Here is a 21,626-nt window from a genome sequence, read left to right on the forward strand (position 1 = left end):
ACGTGCTCTCTCTGCATGTGTCTGTGTCCACATCTCCTCTCCTTGTTAGAACACCATCCAGATTGGCTTAGGGCCCACCATAATGACCTAATTTTAACTTAATTACTTCTCTAAAGGCCCTGTCTCCAAATATAGTCACATTCGGTGGTACGAGGGGTTCGGACTTCAACATAAGTTTTTGGAGGACACAATTCAGCCCATACATCAGCCAAACTCAGCCTAGATCAAACGGTCCTTAGAAATCCAGACTCATGCACTGTGATAATAGATTAGCATTTTAAGGCACTGAGCTCTGTAACAAAACAATAGCTAACCAATATAAATGAAATTAAAAAGTATTTAATTATTGGTGATGAGATGTATAATTTTAAAATATTTTATGTATGATTGTTACTACATATTCTTGTGAACTAGTATTTTTAAGTGTAAAATAATACTTTTCTATTATTATAAAAATAGAAAATATAGTAATATATAAAATATAAAAACAAATATCACTTTACAATGTGTCCCCCCACCCTAGAGGAAATTATTTTCCTATTTACACACACACCTCCATACATATTTTTACACATATAGTCGTATATATTTTTACCCCAAAAATGTGCTCTATCATATATATTTTAAACTTACTTTTTAATAAAAAGTTTTCCAAGGATAGCATTATTAATATAAAGCTACATCATCATTTTAATGGCTGCATAGTATGCCTTTGTGTCAATTACATATTTATTTGCTAAATTTCCAAGATTATTTTATTTTTTCCACTAAAAAAAAAGTAATAGTGTTTTTTCCTAAAATACTTTGAGATATGGGGTTGAAAACACAGAATACATTTAGAAACCATTATTGCTAACTCTATTGTAAGATGTCAAATTCTGCCAACTTTGCATAGATGGCTTCAACAAAGGGTAAAGACGATGACGTATTTGGCCTTGGTGTAAAGGTCAGTGAGTTGAAATAAGGATGATAACAGCAGAGCTGATGGTTTCATTTTATTAATGAAATATCTACTGCGTTACCTACAAGGTGTGTGACACTGGCCTATGCGCTGCAGAAGTGAAGCAGACACAGATGTGGCTTCAAGTATGTTCCTGCCCAGGAAAGGCAGCAGGCAAGGACCTGTACAGGCAACCCGGAGGACTCGCCACCTTCAGTCCACAAGGTTGCACTTGGGATAAGGAAGGAAATTCAATGTAAGTGTTGTAAGACGTGTGTTTTCTAACTTTATAATTGATAAACTACTTCTTAAGAGCACTGCTTTTCTTCTTGGTTGTTCTTTCTGAATAAGAGAAAAATAAAATTCTCATTTCCCTCACAGCAGGATACATTTAACAGCCCTCAATATCTTTCTAAGGAAGAGCCTCCCAGGCAAATATTTTCTCCAGAACTTCTGAGGTAGTTACTTTGCCCCGTGAGCTCTGGCCATCTGTTACTTCTGGTTCTGGTTTCTTTCCTGCCGTCTGCCTCTCCATCTCAGGCAGCCTGGGCACAACAGGAAGCTAGCAGCAGTCACACAAGGACACCTCTACCTTCTGACCCCACCAAGGTGGCTGGTGGCGCTAGACTGCTGGTGCCATTTCCTCCACGGTATGGGGACCCCACCTTGGTTGTGACTTGGTGCCAGAGAATCTATACTTCTGGAGAAGGTGGTGGTGATGTGCTTGTGTCATTTCTCCCCCAGAACACAAAGCCACTCCTTGTGTAAGTAATGCACCACACAGAGGTATTTTTCTCTGCAAAATCTGGAACCTCCTTGGAGGGAACAGTATTTTTATCTGAACACCCTGTTTGAATTTAGGTTAGTGTGATACAGAAATTGTACAAAAGCCATGCCAGCTTACTTTCTTTACCCCCATCAGTAAATTTAGAAAGCACAGATTAGTGTAGCTATATTGAGTTGCTTTTCATTTAGTGCTTTGAGCAACGCTGTGTGCTTTCAATATCAGGCATCTAGGACACAAATATGCAATCCGATAATGTCAGTGGCAGGTGTGTTTACCACATACTTACTTGCCTTTGGGTACACAGTTGGGGAGAGATCTGGGCTGCAAAATGATGAATCTAGTACCAACAGGTCAATGTATATTCAGTCAAGACGACAGAAGTCTGGGCCAAGGAGGAGGTCGATTTTATACTGAAAGATTTGTCAACGGACTAAATACAGGAAGTGGAAGACAAGGCTAGAGTCGTAACAACAACAGCAACAATAATAATGGCAACAGTAGTGATAACCACAACAACTCCACTTTACTGAGCGCTTGCTGTTGCTCAGCGTCAGGCTAAGCGTGTTACACACGTATATTCTTTCTCCTCCACAACAGTATAGAGGCAAATCACAGAGCTGTCTATTGGTATTTCCATTTTTTTTAGATGAGAAGATCGAGGCACAAAGTGATCATCAAGTGACTTGCCCATCACCTTAAAGGTAGAAAGTGACAGAGCTGGGGTTTTTCTTAGGTCTTGGGCTCCTAAGTACTGCACTCTGCTACTTACAGACATTCACCTTTCACTCTTTTCTGTACTGTGCAAAGCTATTATTACTTTTATAAGACAATAACTGTTAACACTTAGGGAGGAGAAGATTGCTCAAGGCTTCTTATTTGAAGAGAGCTGCAGGGAGCTAAGACGCAGGCCTGCCAGTGGGGTTCATTATAGCCATTGCAACCATGATCACACTTCCATGTCTAGATATTTCTAAACTCAAGATGAGATAGGGCTTTGAAGGAGCTGCTTTGGGAGCTTGCACAAAGCTTCCTGTTGGTGAATGTGCTGCACACGTGCACTGCACCCTCCACGGGCCCTGGCTTGTCCTGGGCGGCGGGCTTGCAGTCGTTTCTCTCTGGCTGTGTCTCTTTCAGGATCATTAATAATGACCTTACTGTCCGTCCTTTCTACATAAATGCCCCACACCCTTCTTCCAGGGCCCGCTCCTAGAGCTCCCTTTCCTCCTTAGCTCCCTTCCACCTGCCTCATTCTAAGGGTGTCACTGGTACTGGCTGTGGCATCACCTTTGCCTCCAGCCCCCGGAGAACAGTGTCACCTTCGGTCCACAGATGACCCATGCAGTGATCCAGGCAGCCAGAGAGCTGGAAAAAGATGCCTTGCCACTCTCTTACTTGCTTTTTTTTTTTGGTGTGGTAGGTAATTAGGTTTATGTATTTATTTGTTTTTTAATGCAGGCACTGGGAATTGAACCCAGGACCTCGTGCATGCTAAGCATGCGCTCTATCGCTTGAGCTGCACCCTCCCCCCTCTTACCTGCTTTCTCAGCTCAGCAGAAGCTGCCTTCTGGGAGCACAGCAAGATACCCGACCAGTCATGAGGGAGTATGTGGTTTCTTTATAGCTTTAATGAAACTTCAGAGTGATGAATAGCTTCGACATGTCTTATCGATGTCCATGCTCATCTTTATCCACATTGGTTCTTACAAGCTGTGAGTCTAACAGACCATTTGAGGCAGGCATTTCATGGCTCAGTAATTAAATTCACCTCAGGCCTTCTCATTAAGCCCAGTGAGGTCTGTTGTACCTTGTGTTTTCATTGGCTGCAGAACAGTCTTTGAAAATGCATTGTAATTTGTCCTTCTGTGAATCTGGGCAGCAGTCAACACTAAGCACAAAAAAGGAACAAACTGCTAATACACACAAACAGCATGGATGAACCTCAAAAACTTCATCCTAATTGAAGAAAGCCATATAGAAAGACTACCTATTCTATGATTCCCCTTACATGAAATTCCAGAAAGAGCGAAACTATAGCAGCAGCAGACCAGAGATTACCTTTGGCTAGGGTTGGAGGAGGAAGTTGACTTCGAAGAGCACAGGAACTTTCCTAGATGACAGAAATATTTTATATCTTGATTCTGGTGGTGATTTATGACTGTGTACAATTGGCAAAATTAATCTTAAAATGGGTGAATTTTATAATGTATAAATTATACCTCAGTAAACTGGGGGAAAACAAAATAGCTTTAAAGAAGGTATGAGAGGAATAAGTGTTATGAAAATCAAGAGGAGAAGGTTGACTCAGATAACTTTAAAGGCAGAATGGGCTGAACACCCAGACTTAGAACACGTAGGCTCTCATTTTGTGCTCCTCATAGTTTAGCTCAGTGGTTCTCACACTGCAGGATTTGTAAGGTTCATTGTGCCTGGTTGTATATACAAAACCACGTTTATATGGATTATTTTATGGATAATTTAAAGTATTTTTAAGAGTAATTTTTTTCAGCAAAATCTCTCCTTTATTACTTTGGAACACATAGTATTACTTTATTCAAGGTATATGTGTTTGGGACTGTCATTAGCTTTATGGAAATGGTTTAATTAAACTGCAAAGGTGCATTGTATCATAAACAAGTCAAGATTTGATTATCTGTTTTCTTTCCAAAAATAATTTTTCTCCATAACTGGATATTCAGATTAATCTAGTGAAAGCTGACTTTTCCCAGATTGCCTTCAACTTTTTTTTTTAAGAGTAATTTTTACTACACAATTTTTGTCTTTCCTGTTCACTTTCGGTCCTAGCTCGTTATAAGATGCAATTCCACTGACTAATAGTGCTGGGGTAGATTGGATCTTAGGGTCAGGATCTAAGGCTGGGCAGCCTTCAAGTGGGGAAGCTGCCCACTCTGCCCTCTCCCAGGACCCACTCCCAAAGCGAGCTACATCGTGTTCATCATAACTGGCTACCAGACCGGTTCTGGTGTTCACACTTTCACTTCAAACAAACAACTCCAGCCATTTTTAGCTTCAAAAAGAGGCATTTCTGAGGTGGCCTCATAGTTACTTAAGTTGGTGTCAGCTTCTCCTGGCATCACCTTGATCAAGGGTGTCACGTTTCCCTACTATGCAGGCAGTGATGCAACCACCGAGGCCACCACTTTTGTCTTGGCAGGATTCTTACTTAACCCCTCTGTCAATTAAATCATCTAGAAATGGGATGTTAATCATTCACCCTCTCCCTAAGTGCCAGCCAACCTGAGCTGCTCTCTTCTGATTCCAGGCCTTTGCACATACTGTCCCTCTGCCTAGTCGGCTCCTCAGCGTCCTTCAGTATTCAACTTAGTATCGCCTCCTCCGAGAAGGCAAGTCTCCTCTGCTGCTTGCCACCCTCCTTGTCTGCAGCTGGAGTGAAGAGCCACTCTCCCAGTGCTTGGGCTCCCACCTGCCCAGTGAGTACCCTCAGCTGCTTCCTAACTGGTCCCCCTACTCTGCTCCACGCACCTTGAAGATAGAGATGAGGTCTACTTCACTTCTGCACCTTATCCTGACTCATAAGAGTTTGGAAGATCTATGTCAAATGGAAGAGGAATGGAATGGCATCTCTCTAGAACTTCAAATGAGGTGGCAGATGTAAGGCATCTAACCTAACACCTGACACGCAGTGAGCACTCAGTGTTATTCTTTCTTTCCACTCCCCTCAACCCCTCCAAATCCTTCCTCTCAGGGGCTTCTGTCTAGTCTTGTCCCCTAGTGGGAAGGTGACTTCAGTGGAATACAGCTTAGTATCGCCTCCTCCAAGAAGGCAAGTCTCGCAGGGTGAGCCTTCCCTGTGAGGAATGATGAGATTTTGTTGGGAAATGTATATTTTTGGAATAGTTTCAACTTAAACAGAGGAGATAGATTCATCAATGAGAAAACTTTATAGAGTGATAAATGATGACCTCACTTCCTTGGAACATTTAGAGTAAATTAGCTTGTACATTAATTAGGTGATAATTGCATTTTGGTGTGGTCTGAAACTCAATAAACACGTTGAAAACTGATAATTACAAATTGTAACAATAATAGTAGATGCTGAGATTCACCGTTAATATTGTGGAGCCTATGCAGCACAAAGCAGAGAAAAATTTTAAAGAGCAAATTCAGTTCTAGAAGTTAAATATTAAAATTATTTAAATATAAATGCATGGCGCAGGTTTGATCAAGCAGTAAAGACTATTTTGGCCACTAGAGGGAGCTCATACTTTTAAAAAATGGAGCAATCCCAGTGTGCCACTGTGGGTTTTAAGTTTAGTAATGATGTTACCCTGAATTTTTTTTTTTTAATTCTTAAAATTCTTTTTTTTTTAACATTTTTTTATTGATTTATAATCATTTTACAATGTTGTGTCAAATTCCAGTGTTCAGCACAATTTTTCAGTTATTCATGGACATATACACACTCATTGTCACATTTTTTTCTCTGTGAGTTATCATAACATTTTGTGTATATTTCCCTGTGCTGTACAGTGTAGTCTATTCTACAATTTTGAAATCCCAGTCTATCCCTTCCCACCCTCCACCCCCCTGGTAACCACAAGTCTGTATTCTCTGTCTGTGAGTCTATTTCTGTCCTGTATTTACGCTTTGTTTTTGTTTGTTTGTTTGTTTTTGTTTTTGTTTTTTAGATTCCACATATGAGCGATCTCATATGGTATTTTTCTTTCTCTTTCTGGCTTACTTCACTTAGAATGACATTCTCCAGGAGCATCCATGTTGCTGCAAATGGCATTATGTTGTCGGTTTTTATGGCTGAGTAGTATTCCATTGTATAAATATACCACCTCTTCTTTATCCAGTCACCTGTTGATGGACATTTAGGCTGTTTCCATGTTTTGGCTATTGTAAATAGTGCTGCTATGAACATTGGGGTGCAGGTGTCTTTTTGAAGTAGGGTTCCTTCTGGATACAAGCCCAGGAGTGGGATTCCTGGGTCACATGGTAAGTCTATTCCTAGTCTTTTGAGGAATCTCCACACTGTTTTCCATAGTGGCTGCACCAAACTGCATTCCCACCAGCAGTGTAGGAGGGTTCCCCTTTCTCCACAGCCTCTCCAGCATTTGTCATTTGTGGATTTTTGAATGACGGCCATTCTGACTGGTGTGAGGTGATACCTCATTGTAGTTTTGATTTGCATTTCTCTGATAATTAGTGATATTGAGCATTTTTTCATGTGCTTTTTGATCATTTGTATGTCTTCCTTGGAGAATTGCTTGTTTAGGTCTTCTGCCCATTTTTGGATTGGGTTGTTTATTTTTTTCTTATTGAGTCGTATCAGCTGCTTATATATTCTGGAGATCAAGCCTTTGTCGGTTTCACTTGCAAAAATTTTCTCCCATTCCGTAGGTTTTCTTCTTGTTTTATTTCTGGTTTCCTTTGCTGTGCAGAAGCTTGTAAGTTTCATTAGGTCCCATTTGTTTATTCTTGCTTTTATTTCTTCTAGGAGAAAATTTTTGAAATGTATGTCAGATAATGTTTTGCCTATGTTTTCCCCTAGGAGGTTTATTGTATCTTGTCTTATGTTTAAGTCTTTAATCCATTTTGAGTTGATTTTTGTATATGGTGTAAGGGAGTGTTCTAGCTTCATTGTTTTACATGCTGCTGTCTAGTTTTCCCAACACCATTTGCTGAAAAGACTGTCTTTATTCCAATGTATATTCTTGCCTCCTTTGTCAAAGATGAGTTGACCAAAAGTTTGTGGGTTCATTTCTGGGCTCTCTATTCTGTTCCATTGGTCTATATGTCTGTTTTGGTACCAATACCATGCTGTCTTGATGACTGTAGCTCTATAGTATTGTCTGAAGTCTGGGAGAGTTATTCCTCCAGCCTCTTTCTTTCTCTTCAGTAATGCTTTGGCAATTCTAGGTCTTTGATGGTTCCATATGAATTTTATTATGATTTTTTCTAGTTCTGTGAAATATGTCCTGGGTAATTGGATAGGGGTTGCATTAAATCTGTAGATTGCCTTGGGCAGTATGACCATTTTAACAATATTGATTCTTCCAATCCAAGAGCATGGAATATCTTTCCATTTTTTAAAGTCTTCTTTAATTTCCTTCATCAATGGTTTATAGTTTTCTGTGTATAATTCTTTCACCTCCTTGGTTAGATTTATTCCCAGATATTTTATTACTTTGGGTGCTTTTTTAAAGGGGATTGTTTCTTTACTTTCTTCTTCTGTTGATTTATCGTTAGTGTAAAGAAATGCAACTGATTTTTGAACGTTAATTTTGTAACCTGCTACCTTGCTGAATTCTTCAATCAGCTCTAGTAGCTTTTGTGTGGACCTTTTAGGGTTTTCTATATATAGTAACATGTCATCAGCATATAATGACACTTTTACCTCTTCTTTTCCAATTTGGATCCCTTTTATTTCTTTCTCTTGCCTGACTGCTGTGGCTAGGACTTCCAGGACTATGTTGAATAGGAGTGGTGATAGTGGGCATCCTTGTCTTGTCCCAGATTTTAGTGGGAAGCTTTTGAGTTTTTCCCCGTTGAGTACTATGCTGGCTGTAGGTTTGTCATATATAGCTTTTATTATGTTGAGATATGTTCCCTCTATACCCACTTTGGCGAGAGTTTTTATCATAAATGGGTGTTGAATTTTATCAAATGCTTTTTCTGCATCGATTGAGATGATCATGTGGTTTTTGTCCTTTCTCTTGTTGATGTGATGTATTACACTGATTGATTTGCGTATGTTGAACCAGCCTTGTGTCCCTGGGATGAACCCCACTTGGTCATGATGTATAATCTTTTTTATGTGTTGTTGGATTCTATTTGCTAAAATTTTGGTGAGGATTTTGGCGTCTATGTTCATCAGTGATATTGGCCTATAATTCTCTTTTTTTGTAGTGTCTTTGCCTGGTTTTGGTATCAGGGTGGTGGTGGCTTCATAGAATGAGTTTGGGAGTATTCCCTCCTTTTCAATCGTCTGGAAGAGTTTGAGAAGGACCGGTATGAGTTCTTTGTATGTTTGGTAGAATTCCCCGGTGAAGCCGTCCGGTCCTGGACTTTTATTTGTAGGGAGGTTTTTAATTGCCATTTCTAGTTCCTTCCTAGTGATCGGATTGTTCAAGTGTTCAGATTCTTCTTGATTCAGTTTTGGTGGACAGTATGTTTCCAGAAACTTGTCCATCTCCTCTAGGTTATCCAGTTTGGTTCCATATAGTTTTTCATAATATTCTCGTATGATATTCTGTATTTCTATTTTGTTTGTTGTAATTTCTCCATTTTCCTTTCTTATTTTGCTAATTTGTGCTCTCTCTTTTTTCTTCTTTGTGAGTTTGGCCAGAGGTTTCTCGATTTTATTTACTTTTTCAAAAAACCAGCTTTTGGTTTGGTTGATTTTTTCTATGGTCTTGTTAATCTCTATTGTATTTAATTCCTCTCTGATCTTTATTATTTCCTTCCTTCTGCTGCTTTTTGGGGCTTTTTGTTCTTCTTTTCCTAATTCATTCAGGTGGTGGGTTAAATTGTTTATTTGAGATTGTTCTTCTTTTTTGAGGAAGGCCTGTATCGCTATAAACTTCCCTCTTAGCACTGCCTTTGCTGTGTCCCATAGGTTTTCAGTGGTTGTGCTTTCATTATCATTTGTCTCAAGGTATTTTTTAATTTCAGCTTTGATTTCCTCATTGATCCATTGTTTTTTCAATAACATATTGTTTAATCTCCATGCTTTCCTTTTTTTCTCCTTTGTTTCTCTGTTGTTGATTTCCAGTTTTATGGCATTGTGGTCAGTAAAGATGCTTGAGATAATTTCTATCTTCTTAAAATTGTTGAGGTTTCTTTTGTGCCCAAGTACATGATCGATCCTGGAAAATGTTCCATGTGCACTTGAAAAGAATGTATATCCTATTTTTGGGGGGTGTAATGCTCTGAAAATATCCACCAAATCTAGTTTTTCTATTGTAGTATTTAATTTCTCTGTTGCCTTGTTTATTTTCTGTCTGGAAGATCTGTCTAGTGATGTTAATGCAGTGTTAAAATCTCCAACTATGATTGTATTCCCATCAATATCCCCCTTTATCTCTGTTAGTAATTCTTGTATGTACTTAGGTGCTCCTAAATTGGGTGCATATATATTAACGAGTGTAATATCCTCATCATGTATCACTTCTTTAATCATTATAAAATGTCCTTCTTTATCTTTCTTTATGGCCTTTGTTTTAAAGTCTATTTTGTCTGAAATCAGTACTGCAACACCTGCTTTTTTGGCTTTTCCATTTGCATGGAATATCCTTTTCCATCCTTTCACTCTCAATCTATATGTGTCCTTCTCCCTAAAGTGGGTCTCTTGTATGCAGCATATTGAAGGTTCTTGCTTTATTATCCAGTCTGCCACTCTGTGTCTTTTGACTGGAGCATTTAGTCCATTAACATTTACAGTAATTAATGATAGATGTGTGTTTATTGCCATTTTGAACTTATCTTTGCAGTTGAATTGGTATATCCTCTTTGTTCCTTTCTTCTTCCTTTTGTGGTTTGGTAATTTTCCTTTGTATTATCATGGATTTTATTTAATTTTTGTGACTCCTTTGTAAATTTTTGGCTTGTGGTTACCCTTTTTTGTAAATCTATCAACCCATTACTATAACTGTTTTTATTAAACTGATAGTAACATGATCTCAAACCCATCCTACTGTTAAAAAAATTTAAAAAAGAAAGAAAAAAATATTCTATATTTCCCTGCCTCCCTCTCCCACTCTCAGTGATTTGTATGTCTTCTTTTATAATTTCATGTTTACTTTTTTTGTAATTCATGAGTTATCACCTTTCCAGTTGTGTGTTTCTCATTTCTGTAGCATCCTGCTGCTTTTCTATTTAGAATAGCCCTTTCAATATTTCTTTTAGCATGGGTTTAGTGTTGCTAAACTCCTGCAGCTTTTTTTTGTCTGTGAAACTCTTTATTTCTCCTTCTATCCTCAAGGATAGCCTTGCTGGATAAAGGATCCTAGGCTGCATCTTTTTTTCATTCAGGGCTTTGAATATATCTTGCCACTCCCTTCTGGCCTGTAGTGTTTGTGTAGAGAAATCAGCTGAGAGCCTTATGGGGGTTCCCTTGTAACTTACTCTTTGCTTTTCTCTTGCTGCCTTTAGAATCATTTCTTTATCCTTGACTCTGGCCATCTTGATTATGATATGTCTTGGTGTGGGTCTATTTGGGTTCTTCCTGTTTGGGACCCTCTGAGCTTCCTGTACTTGGATATCTGATTCCTTCTTTAAGTTTGGGAAGTTTTCAGTCATGATTTCTTCAAAAACCTTTTCAATCCCCTTTGATCTTTCTTCTCCTTCTGGGACCCCTATTATGTGAAGATTGGGACGCTTTATATTATCCCATAGGTCCCTTACGCTATTTTCATTATTTTTTATTTGCTTCTCTTGTAGTTCTTCTGAATGGGTGCTTTCTATTGCCCTGTCTTCTAGATCACTAATTCGTTCCTCTGCATTATCTAGTCGGCTTTGCACAGCTATTAGATCATTCCTCATCTCTGTCAATGAGTTTACCCATTCTACTTGGCTCTTCTTTATAGCTTCAATTTCATTTTTGACATATTTTATATCTAAACACTATCTCTTTTAATTCCTTCAGCAATTCGATCACTCCTTTTTTGAAATCTTGATCTAGTAGGCTATCGATGTCTATTTCATTGATCTTTCTTTCAGGGGATTTCTCTTGTTCTTTTAATTGGGAAAGGTTTTTCTGCTTCTTCATCTTGCTCATACCTCTTTGGCACTGTGGTTTATGGAGTATCAGTTGTTTATTTTGGTCCTTAAGGATTTTACCTATCTGATGCCTATTTAGGAATAGAACTTAGGAAAAAAAGAAAAAAAAATAGAGAGAGAGAAAGAATTTTAAAAGAAGGGAGAAAGAGGGTTTGAAAACAGTGTATAATGAATAATAGAAGAGTGAGTTGGAGCAGAGTATTAATCGGGTTGAGACGTCCTTTTGAAACCTTTACAAAAAAAAGGGGGGGGGGAGATGAATAGATGTATTTGAAACCTGTGTCTAATCAATAGCAGGACATCAAAACCCAAGAGAAATAGAAATGAATTAAGAAGTAAAGATTAAGAGAGTAATAGAAAATAGAACAGGTAAAAACAGATTTAAAAAAAAGGGGGGGGGGTTGTCGGTGTTCTCCTGGAGTCTGTGTGCTTTTAATGTGAAGTCTTACTGTCTTCGTCCTGTTTTGGAAGCTCAGCTTGCTGTTTTCAGAGGCCCTCCGTTGGCGCTCTCTTCTGTGCTGCTCCCAGCACCTGTCGGCAAGCAGATCGCGCCTCCTCCTAACACTGGGTCAGGTGCAGCTCTCTGCTGTGGGCGGGCGGGTCGCTGCCCCTCCGGATGCCACAGTCAGATGTTGCAGACTGGCCAAGTAGGAGGGCGGGTCGTGCCCCCTCCCAGCACCTCGGTCAGGGGCTGTGTTCTTGCCCGAAAGGCGAGGGGCCGCTCTCGCTGTACCTGCACCGCCGCCGGTAGCTCTGCTGCTCTGTGCGGCTGAGCGCTCCGCCCTGGTCGGCGCTCCGCCCTGGGCTCCGCGGGTGGGCTCGGGGAAGACCGAGGGACAGCCCTGTCCCTGCTCCGAGCCAAAACCCAGCTCCTTGTTTGTCTTTGTGGAGCAAGTTCTCTGAGGGACCAGGATGGAAGGATCCTATCTGCCCCGGGCTGCAGGCCAGTCTCAGTCTGGCCTTTGAGGCTGCTAAGCCCTTCGGTGGGGATGCAGGTTTCGCCCCCGCCCCCGCCTGAGTGCTCAGCGCGGAGGATATGGCGGCTGTGCCTGAGCCCCGCCTCTCTTCCCCCGAAAACTTTCCGCGGGTTTTCAGAGATGGGGGTGTGCACCCTTCCCCCAAGAGCACATCAACCTTGCTGTTTTATGGAGGGCCCAGGTTGTTCTGCCCTGTGCACCCACAGCCACCGCACGCAGCCCCTTGCGTTCCCCCGGGGCTGCCTCTGTGCAGCCACTTCCGTCCTCCGTCCGGCTTGTGCAGCCTGGCCCTGCCCGCGGCTGCCGGCCCACGTCTCAGGCTGGGTGTCGGGGGGACGCTCTGTGCCCGTTTAACTTAGTTCTGTTAGTCAAGGGCTGCTCTGTACAGATCCGAGCCTCGGAGGCTCCCCCTCCGTCCCGCTGGCCTCTCAGTTGGAGAGGGGAGACCCAGCGAGCGAGCGCCAGTCCTCCTTTGCCGCTCCCTCCCCGCGGGACCCGTCCCTCGCTGCTTTGCCTTTTGTTCTTTCTTTTTTCCTTTTCTCCTACCAGATTTTTGGCGTCTTTATCTTTTGAAGAGGGCGATGTTCTGTCGGAGTTCCACAGGTGCTCTGGTTGGCTGAGTGGGTCTGTAGATGTGGGTCTTGGTGTATTTGTGGGAGAGGGTGACCTGCGAGCGTCCTTCTACTCCGCGATCTTCTCTGTCTCTCTGAATTTTTTTTTTTTTTTGAGTCTTCTTACATGTTCCAAAGAAATGGATAAGTGACAAAAATTGTCAGTCAATGTGAATGTATTAGAAATGTTAGCTAGAAATATTCAAAAGGATAATCTCTGATGACACATAAAGTTATGAATTCAGTTTACTTTTTCTTTTTTTCCAGAACATAAACTATTTTTTAAGGTACTTTCTTTTAAAAACCACATTTCTTCAAAAGTGAAAGTTTTGGAATTATTTGTTTTTATTTATTCAAGGATGGGAGAATTTGTTTCATCATTTTATCATTACATGGATGATTCATGTACAAAATATGTAACGTTTCTGGGTCATATCAACCTCTGGAATGTCCCTTAAAACTACTCCTTTGCCCCGTTCTCACTGCCACAGGCAAGTACAAGTGTTCATTGTTCTCCCCTGAATGGTCTTGATAGTTTTTTATTGGCCTCCCCATCTTCACTGACCCCTGCTGTCTAGTGTCTCCCAAATGAAATTGAATTTATACATCATTCTCAGACTAATTTTCATAAAACAAATTTTTTGTCACATCACCTTTCTGCTCTGAAACCTTTAAGAGCTTCCTAGTTCTACAAAACAAAGCCACAGATTCCCACTCGGCATTCAAGATCCAATTCAATACTACCTACTCTAACTGCCCGCCATCTCCATGCTGGAATAATTCTCTCCCTCTTTTCTAAGTTCTCATGGCACTTTTTCTCTGTATTGGCCTTTATTTTATGGTTGCTTGTGAGCATGTCATATCACATCCAAGAACAACTTTAAAGGCATGAGTTCTTGCTCTGACCAGACAACAAGCTTTGCCTCAGCGAATAAATGATGCTGAAGGCCTTCCTAAGAGAAGCAGATTTGGGAGACACTCTGAGGTGCAATTGATAGAACCTGGGTGCTCTATTGCTATGTAACAAGCCACCTTAAGCTTAGTGGCTTAGAGTAACAATTTATTATTATCTCTCAAGGTTCAGAGGATTGACTAGACCCAACAGGGTGGTTCTTGCTTAGAGTCTCCAGTGCATTTGCAGTTCAGATGGTGGCCGGGCTGGCGTCATCTGCATGATCAGCCGGGCTGGACATCCAAGAGTGGGTCCTCACTTCCATGTCTGGCCATCCAGGCTGGGATGACTGGAATCTCTAGGGGCTCGCCAAGCATTTTTCTCTCTGCATGAAGTTCCTCCATGTGACCACATGAGACTTCCTCAAAGCATGGTGGTCTCAGGTTAGACTTCTTACCTGGTAGCTGACTTTCCCCAGATTGAGCATTTCAGAAGACCTGGTAGAGGCAGCAAGGCTTCTTGGAAAGCACATGAGATCACTTCCTCCACACTGTCCGCCCAGATCCCATGTGGGAGGGGACTGTGCAGGAACAGTACTGGGAGGTGTGGTTGCTCAGGGACCATCTTTGGAGACCAGCTACCTCGCTTGCTAGCATGTTCAATGTGAAAAATACCTTTATATGAGGTGTGGGAGATAGAAGCTAAAGATAGACCAATCAGAAGAATTGGAGAAGATCAGGATGACAAAAACTTAATTGCAAGACAAAAGAGATGGTCAATCAATATTGTTTAATGTCCACAAATCCTTTTACACTCTTCTCATCAAGAGATGGGGTCTGTGTTCCCTCCCCCTAAAACTTGGCAGCCTTTTCTGACTGATGCTATGTAACTTCCAAGGTAAATTCAAAAAAGTCATTTAAGATATTACTTGGATACTTGCTTTTGAAATCTTCAGCTTCTATATATACGCAGCCAGACTTCCTGAGACTGCCATGTTGTGAGGAAGCCCGAGCTGGTCCATGTAGGGTATTGAACATCTGTCATTCATTTACTGTCATCATCTAGATGTTATATAAAGTGGGAGCTGAGAATTCCTGATCTACTTGCCCTGGAGAGACGTTTACGTTCTCAGATGCTTAACAGAGGGCCACAGAAGTTGGATGGGGGCCCTGGAGTGCACAGTTTTGTGACCCTAATGACCCTTTTAAATTGGTATTGGAGGCTGGCTTAAGACTTGGGGTGTATTAAGTTTTAGTCAGATAGGATACAGAATATCCATCAAATAACTTTGGACCTGTACTTTTTCATTCCTGTTTTAAGCTAAGTGCTCTGCTCACTGTTCTTTCCTTTAGTTTAGGCTTTGAAACTCTGTTTCTTTTAAGGTCATTTCACTCAAAAGTTAGACTTGCCATGGACCCTATAAGTGTGAAAAGTCATTGAGGAAGTGGTTTTGGCATTCTGAGTGAAGCTATGAGGGGAGGGATGCTGGTGCTAGGGGACCTGCACCCATTCATTTTGTCCTTCTGCCCTGCTACCTGTGTCTCCGCAGCACAGGCCAACGTTCTGAGGGAAAACAACGGCCAACTGACCTTATTCCAAGGAAGTGAGTAGCAACATCCAGTTGTCTCTGAGAGAAAGAAGACAACATGGAGAGACATGACAGTCAGAGAAAAAGAGAGGGGACCCCTGGTCACTCTTCCCAGTGAGAACTTGGTGTCGCTGATAAGCAAAGGCATTGGCAGGAAGGAAGCTGAAAGCCAGTGGCGGGGCTGGCAGGTCAGCTGAAGCTGGGATGGTTGGAAGAGAAGCCTGGGCTCAGGGATCCCCTGGTCTCTTCTTCAACAACCTTTGGGTTCTTCTTTCTGAAAGAAGCCTCCTGGGGATGCCCTCTGGCCTGGGGGACATGGTGGGTGAATCTGAAGCCCCAGAGGGCAGTAAATGCAGACTTTGCACTTATAACTGGGAGAAAATGAGCAATCCTGAAAGCAATCAAGTTTGAGGGTACAAGGGACCTTCTTGCCAAACCCATTCCCAGGCTTTCTAACTCTCTAGGAACAGAGGGGAGAGAATGCCTTGGCCAGTTTCCTGTAATTCAGTTAGTGGAGCCAGGGCCCCTGTGAGGGCTCACTCTGAGAAAACAAACGCATAAGAGAAAAGGACAAGAAGGAGGAAACACCAGCTAGGCAACTCCAAAGGGATCAGTGGCTAAGCTCAGGGGCAAACTGCTTCAGTGCAGGAAGTAAGTAAGGCACAAACAGGATCTGAGCAAGGTCATTTGTTTTGGAGAAGGGAAAGGGAGGAGGGGGAGGGGCAGTAGTGTGAATGTGCAGAATTATGTCAGAGCTCCGGGCTGTCCTGCCCACGGCACCTTGCAGAGCAACCCCGCTGGCTGAGTACTCAGCAGTGTGGCCCTCCAACCTGTCAGGGTCGTTAAAAAATGAATATCCCTCTAATTACAAGATCAACACCAAGAGTTACCTTCCTGGGGAGCAGCAGGGAGAGAGGGTGCAGGGAGTGAGTTCCTAAGAGAACTTTTGTGATCTGCCCAGAATACTTTTGCAAATTCTTAGATATACTAAGTGAAAATGCCATTCCCTGAACAGACTGTACTGATTTTTCAGACTATCTTACTTTAGTTGTCAACTTTCTGCATGATGTTACTTTGGCTGAACAATGGATTATAAGAACTTTCTCATGGACTGTTTTGCTCAACATTTGGTTTTTCTATAAACAATTTTAGGAGTGTTAGGGTGTGAAGAATATCAGCATGGCCTTATCACATGGTATTCAGTACCGAAAGATTAATGTGTTTAGGTATTAGAAAGAAAGAAGAAAAGATAGCATAGATCAAGAGAACAAAAAGGTCGATAGCTCACAGGCTTTCAAGAAATAGATTTCTTTACTCTTGGGTAGTATTTCCCACTGTTTCACAAAAGGTAGTACCTTTCTTTCTTTTTTAAGGTTTATTTATTTTTATTTATTTATATTTTAATTTTTTTACCGGAGGTACTGGGGATTGAACCCAGGATGTTGTGCATGCTAAGCATGCACTCTGCCACTGAGCTATCCCCTCCCCTAAGTGGTACTTTTATTTGACTTAACTCATTCTGTTCATATTTTCCAGAACTACAAATAAGTAGACTCCATTAACCAAAAAGTGGAGGCAGAAGGGATGTCAAATGCACTGATTTAAAAAAATCCTCTCCTAAGGACTTCTTAAGTGGTTTCAGCTGCTCTGCCTGATAACTACTATCTTCTCTCCCAGTTTCTACCCTGTGGGCCATGACAAGTCACACCAGCCATGTGAGCCCAGGTGTCACCTATGCGGCCCTAGAAGGGAAGGTGAGAATGCCTTTTTACAACAGTGGCCCTCGGATGGGAGAGTAAAGGCAGCTGGCCAAGTTAAACAGGCAATTTTGTATCCCCAGGAATTTACAGGCTGCCTCTGGGTCTAAATAGGATGCAACACAATGATTTCTCTGCAGGCTCCTCGCACATTCTACAGGGAGAGCCCAGACTTGGGCCAGCCAGTCTGAACATTTTCCTTTACACTTTTTTGTTTCCACCTGATACTCTAACTTGATTTTTTTTTTTTTTTTCAGGAAATAATCACCTGGCAAAGATTAGTCCTAGGTATGACTCAGGGGTAACTGGACTCAACTGGATTCTTTCACTGGTAGAAATGTGACTTTTAAGTGGAGTGCCCTGAAATGATTGATGGAAAATCCAGTGAACTGTTTGTGGTAGAAGCCTTTGTTGCATAGCTGTGGGTCCAAGCAGTGCAAGTGATAGAAGTCACAATTGAAATTTAAGACAATTGAAGATCTATCATTTATAAAATGGATATATACATATACATATATATATTCATGTCTCTTTAAGACAGCTGCATAAGAGAGATGCAGTTTTAATGTGTTAAATGTGACTGCATTTTTCTCTCTAGTGTAATAAGAAAACATTCTTTTCCTACTGCAGTCTTCTATTTTTGGTTGTGTGCTTGAGGCAAAAGGTAGTCTAAAGAAGTTGTAACTATTGTCTAGTGATGGGCTCACAAGAAGCTGAGAAGTGAAGAGCTCACTGTTGTGATGATTTAAGGAGAACAGGTGCAACAGCAACAAAAACGTCTGAATTTGACTTCGTTGGAATCACAAAATGTGCATTTGCATTACCCAGATGCAGCCGTTAGAAGTGAGGGATGATCGTTGGCCTTCTAGTTCTCTTAATGGCAAATTATTTGGACTGAGCTTCCAACAGGAGACAGACTCTTCAACTTGTGCTCAGCCAACAGTGATATGTTCTAATGTTGGAGGAAAACATAGCTTCATGTGACTCACTTAGAGATTACATGGTGGAAGGAAATTTTGAGATCAATTCTGACTCTCAGGGATTCCTATTATACACCTAGAAGATGTGTTTCCACCTGGTATGATGATGTTCCAGGCCCGTTCTGAGTGCTAGTGAGAGAAATTTATTTCCAGCAAGGCATGTTTGGATGTACGTCCAGAAATTCTACTGGGATGAGGGCTCAATGAGTCTTCTGGGAGAGACAACCGTTGACTTATATCAGGAGCTAAAGGCTCTGGGGAATAGGTAGCATCATTCTATCCTTAAATCATAGGAGTACTGCTGTGAGTATTCAGGTCAAAGGATGTTCTATTGACTATTTTTTTCACTTAGTATTACAGTTTCTAATCTATCCCAAAGATGCACTGGCAAATATGGAAAGATGTGTGCACAAGACTACACACTGGAGCACTATTCATTTTTTAGAAACAACTCAAATGTTGATCGAAAGGGGACGGTCAACTATGGTTATACAGCTGTAAAAAGAAGTGAAGAATAACGTATCTATACAAGCCTATGAGAAGACCTGCAGTATATATTGTTAGTGAATTAAATTTTAAGACCTGATCACTAAAAACAAAATGAAAGTTTGAACCTGTGTATTGGGTTGATGGCACATCCCTTCAGGGAGGAAATATTTCAAATGACTTTAAAACATGGGAATTGACAGTACATCTCAAGTGGGAAATATATCCTTAGAACAAAACGAACTGTAGAAAAAACAAAAAAAAGAAAACTTCAAATATTTTTAATGATTATATTGTTGCTATCATTATTCTGAGATGGTTGGATATGTTCTGTGGGGTAAAACAAATAAGTAATTATGTAGGTGTTGGGGATCAGGATTTTGAGTATGAAAGGAAATATGTAATGTGATATGTAATATGTAATGTAAGACAAAAGCCCCTATGGTCCTGAGTTAGAATTTGCATTGGAAATATTATAAACTTGTAATGTTGTATCTACATCTATCTGTTTATCTACCTATCATCTATCATCTGTCTGTCCCTAATCTCCTCACTTTGTTCCCTGAAGAGGCCTAGAAACCATAAGCAGCCCATTAGGAATGTACATCCCTAACACAGAGGACCCCTGAAGGAGGAGGGCTCTTTAAAAAATACCTGGCTCCCAGGTCTGCATCAAGAGTTTGGGATTAACAGATACAAACTACTGTATATGAAACAGATAAACAACAAAGCCTACTGTGTATCACAGGGAACTATATTCAATAGTTTGTAGTAACCTGTACCGAAAAAAATATGAAAAAGAATGTATCTATGTATTACTGAATCACTATGCTGTACACCAGAAACTAACACAAACTATACCTCAATTAAAAAAGAGAGAGAGAAAGAAATGCTCAAGATGAACCTTTAACACCTGGCCATATCTGAAAATAAGAACACCACTGACCAGTACTATGATTGTGTCAAAAGGAGTCAGAAACCAACCTGCAGGGGCTCTCATTTGAATACCAATACAGATAGTAGCTGGAATAAACCCAGGCACATCAACCATAATTTAAATCTGTGAGTTTATCAAAAAAGAAGTTCCCAGGGAATGGATGTCAGGGTGGCAGTAACAAATCCCAAGGACGGGTAAAGCATGGCCCAACTGGTTACGGGCAACATTGTGGCCACATCAGTGACAGTCACAAGGCAACAGAGCAGGGATGGGGGTTGGTACCGGTGGCGGTAGCCGTTGTCTGACTGCTCGGATGTGTGGACACACCACGCTGGGACAGGGTCAGCACCCAGGAGGCTCAGCAGGGCGCCATGGGACTGAGGTCCAGTGGCGACTGATGGAGACGGGCAACCGCTGGCTGTTCCCCGCCGTGTGGTCTCGCTCCTGTTGCTGTGGCCTGGGTCATCAGACTTATGAACAGTAACATCAGGGAAATTGAAGTCAGTTACACTAAGAATCTCATATTATTGTAGAAAAATCTAAACATAGAGCTTTATTATTAAAATCAATCAATGTTAGTAGAAGTCAAAATGTTTCTCTGCACTTTTATTTCAAGTGGAAAATTTGTCTGAACACTGAAGTCTGCGGCCATCTTGCTGGGATTCATTCATATCTGAGAAGGGGTTTCTGCTCTCACTTGAAACCCTCCACAGCCCACCACCAATTCCTCTTCAATCTGGCTCTCCCAGAGCAAAGTAAGTGGCTCAGCTTGGTTTGGCTTTAAATTGCAGTTACTATCAGTGTTTGGAGGGGCTGTGTTTGAGTAGCGACTGAGGCTAACCTTGCTTGGCTCAGAGGCCTGATGTTTTTCCTGACTGAGGTGCTATGATTGAATTTAAATGTCTATGACTGCAGGCTTATTTCCTGGTTTTTCAAATTTAAAGAAACTATTTGAAATAATAAACTTCCTTTTTCTCTTGTGATTGAATCTATGGTGGCAATAAAAAAAGGAAAGAACAGCTGTGCAGAGAGGTAACCATGACTCCATAATTTCCAGCCAACTCTGAATAACAACAAAGGCCTGAAATACGAGAAAATGAAAGTCTTCTTTGGAGCAAACATTCTGATCAGCTTCATCCTAACCCTTGCAGTATCGGCGATGTTTTGTGTTTGGGAGAGAGCCGTGGTTCATGGGCTTTTAAGCATGGAGACCCAGGAATTGGGAGAAGCAATTTGGTAAAATTTCCTCTTTGCTACCTGGTCTCATTTACTGGTAAGTCTGAACCCCACCATCAATCCCTCTTTTCCTCTCTCCAGGTATATATATCTTCCTGACTCTCTAATGAGAGTATACTCTTCAAAAGCAGATCTCACTTTTGACAAAAGCAGAAGGGCTCTAAACAAGCCCCAGTCCGCAGGACAGGCAGTCAGGAAGGGCAGGTAACTAGCCAGCTGGAAATCCATGAACTTGAGCCTGAGCTGAAGCTTGGAGTCTCTGAGCTTTAGGAAGGGTCTTCTCACTCTTTGATGAGCTTCCACTTGACTCAGTCAGACCCGGTCAGGGTGATGTGCCTTTTTTGATTAACTCGAAATTAACTGGTTTGGGACTTTAATGATATCTGCATAATCCCTTCATGGCACCACCTAGGTAAGTGTTTGATTGAATAACTGGGAGATGATGTGTATATTCTGCAAAATGGCCGTGACTCCTTCCATCCTGCAGCTCTCATGAGAGAATATCCTTGTAGTCCACTCTGTCCAGAAACATCCTAGAAAGGGACTTCTAGGAATATAGTTGAGACTAACTGTGCTGATAGATCACACTGCCATTCTAAGACAATTTTTCAGGTAGACAGCACTATTCTGAAGACTCTGAGAGTTGAAAATGCAAATTATATTCCCTCTA

At 41.3% G+C, this 21,626-nt stretch overlaps 1 long non-coding RNA gene across 1 annotated transcript; it reads left to right on the top strand.

The window, feature by feature from the left end:
• The first annotated feature begins 924 nt into the window (after positions 1-924).
• LOC116154385 (uncharacterized) lies at positions 925-21,012 on the top strand. The gene is made up of 4 exons (XR_004138269.2): positions 925-1,196; positions 5,008-5,176; positions 20,337-20,475; positions 20,731-21,012. It is a non-coding gene; the product is annotated as an uncharacterized LOC116154385 (long non-coding RNA).
• Positions 21,013-21,626: the final 614 nt, after the last annotated feature.

This window comes from Camelus dromedarius, chromosome 6 (assembly GCF_036321535.1).
Source record: "Camelus dromedarius isolate mCamDro1 chromosome 6, mCamDro1.pat, whole genome shotgun sequence".
In the NCBI taxonomy this organism is placed as follows: Eukaryota; Metazoa; Chordata; class Mammalia; order Artiodactyla; family Camelidae; genus Camelus; species Camelus dromedarius.